This window comes from Vombatus ursinus, unplaced genomic scaffold (assembly GCF_900497805.2).
Source record: "Vombatus ursinus unplaced genomic scaffold, bare-nosed wombat genome assembly UNPS02015301.1, whole genome shotgun sequence".
Lineage (NCBI taxonomy): Eukaryota > Metazoa > Chordata > Mammalia > Diprotodontia > Vombatidae > Vombatus > Vombatus ursinus.
Window position 1 is genome coordinate 1222 of NW_020955079.1, and position 2720 is coordinate 3941.

The window sequence follows — 2720 nt, forward strand, 5'->3', positions numbered from 1 at the left end:
CCCAACTGGGGATGGAGGAAGATGTCTTGGACAGAAGGGAAGAACCTGAACACAAGTTCCCAAAAACACAGTAGGATCCAAAGAGGGAGGTGTAGCAGGTGTAGGACAAAGAACATCCTTTAAGTATTGGGAGTTGAGTTGCCTGCAACTAGCATCTAGCAATTTGTCTGATTATGAAGGAAATTGGTTGAGTGACCCTGAGCAGAGATACCTGAGGTGGCTAGGGAGTGAGGGCCCAGCAGTATGAGGGTGTTCTGTAAGCTGTGACTTGAAACCCTAAGGAACTGAAACTTTATAGGTTTTGTCCCAAATATTGCTTCTGGGGCACCAGGACTGTGGTGACAGTCCTTGCTCATCCTTCCCTAGCAAAGATCTTGTTTGTCCTTAATTTTTGAAGAGGTCCAATGACATCAAGGGTTAACGTGTGAATTAATGTGTGAGTTCACTCCTGTGTGAATTGGATTTGAGTGAGGCAGAGTTGCACAAAGTCATCAGTCTGACTCTCTCATCCAGAGTCATTGAAGTCCAGTGGCAAGACAAAAAAATCACGACAACTCCATATGGCCCATAATGCAGGGGATGAGCTTGGCATCTTCCATGCCTGCCCAAGCTCTAAGCGATCCCCCAGTGCCCATTTCAGCTGCCTACAGGGCCATTAGAACAAATTGTTCTCATGTGCCCATACTGCTGGGGGAAGTCTTCGTGCTTAGGGTAACCCTGACGCCCAACTCATGGAAGGGTTTGCTGCTGGTCAGTTACCCTCTAACTATTTGCCTGTCAGCCCAGCCGGGATGTGGCCACTGCACTTGCTACAGCTTCTTGGAGGTACAAGTGAGAGCTGACTGTCAGGTAGATACCAAAGCTGAATGAACAGCCCTGAAAATGCCCAGGAAAACCCTCACACCTGACGTGTTCCTTGAACAATTAACTCATACATGCTCCTTCTCTTTAGGTTGATATTTATCCTTCTGACTGAGTGTTGTTTTGTAACTTCAGGAGCCTAAAAATAAAGTTTAACAGGCAGACAAGGAAGCTCATTCTTCGGCTAATGGGTATTTCTTACCTCCACCAAGTTCTGGTAGACAGGCCCAAGGAAACAAATCATAGGTACATGAATGAAGCAGTCCCAAGATGAACTTCTTGGGAAAACGAATAGTTACTGAACTCTCTTTTTCTGCACACAAAATTGTTCTCCAAAGGAAGCAGACCATACTGCAATACCAGTTTGATGCGTGAAGTGAACAGAGTAAGCTCCCATTCCATCTCACTGCTTCAAAAGTCTACCTAATGTGTCAGATATTAAACTAACAAGAACGTGATCTTAGTCAAAAGGCAGAGAAGCGACAAAGAGAAACCCGCCCGCTCCCCTACCCCTTAGCGACAGCACCCTTTTCAACTCGCGCCCACTACGAAACCTTTGACCAAACCTCACATGCCCCCAGCCACCTCTTACACCTGACAAAAAGGTCTCCACACCTGCATCTTTACCCAACCAGACGATCGCCTAAAAGCACGTAAGAAGAAGGACTTTTTTTTTTTTTTAAACCTGATTTTAGTACTTTCTTCGGGCAAAAAGACGTTGTCCGGCCACCCGAAAACCCTTGCCACCAGCTTTGTTCAACATCTGCACGGCTCTCCTCCCTTTCCCACTTTCTCTTCCGCTTCAATTTCCCCTTCTTCTACCTCCCTTTCTTCTTCAAGGGCCTCCAAAAACCGTGTAGTAACCCACCTAATAGGAAGAGAAATCAGGGTCCCCTGAGGGGGAACCGGCCTTCATAGATGCCCTCAGTTACTGGCTTCCTGAAATGCTCGACTGCCTTGTTAAAGCCCCAGAAAATAGAAAAGACTGGGAGGGAAAGTGAGCATTTTCAGTATGATGGAATATTCCTGGGCAAGTAAGACATGAGAAGAGCAAACCATTCCACCTCCATTTTCCAAAAATCTAAAAATTTCACGTCTAGGGCTCGGTTGGCTGACCTAGCAGATTTTGAAGCGATAACAGCAGATACTGGCAGAATGCCTTCAGAAAAGACTGAATCATCCCAGCCAAGTCTTTGTCAAAATCAATAAGCCTCCAGAGCTGTGACTGTCTTTTGCCCATCGTCTAATCTCCAGCATTTAGGACATGCCTGGCCCATAGTAGTCTGATTAATCAATGTTTCTTGACTGATTTGGCTGAAGTTGTTGTGTTTGGTGGCTTTTTGATGAAAAGATCAGAGCTGAATAGAAAAATTGGCATTCCAACACAAGACTCAAGAGAAGCATAAAAAGGTAAACATGAATGAGAAACCTTACGGAATTTAATGAGGTTAAACTGTTTACATTCCCAAACGGGAAGATGAGACATGTAACATCTAAGAATGTTATCATCACCAAGGAAGCTAGAAGGAGTCTATTTAGACAGAGAGCATGAGCATGGGTCAATTATGTTGAGGTGATCTCAAAAGAAAAATGGAAGGGTCAGAAGTAGGGGATCCCCTCTCTCTCTGAACTGGTTCAAAGAGGGAAGACTATCTATATTTATATCTAGATCAATAGTTGTTATCCTTCATTCTTGAAGAGGACCAAAATGACATCACTATGCTAGAGTCAAGTTACAGTGTGTCTGACTGACTGATCAGACCAATACAAGCTGGGACTGTTCTACCATGGGTGGGGTGCAGATAATCCACGTGAACATTTGGGGTGGATTCTCTAAATGTGCACATCTTGCATTTCTT

General features: G+C 44.7%; 1 pseudogene; it reads right to left on the reverse strand.

Annotated features, from left to right (window-relative positions):
• Positions 1–1184: 1184 nt before the first annotated feature.
• On the reverse strand, positions 1185–1345 carry LOC114031970 (annotated as a pseudogene).
• Positions 1346–2720: the final 1375 nt, after the last annotated feature.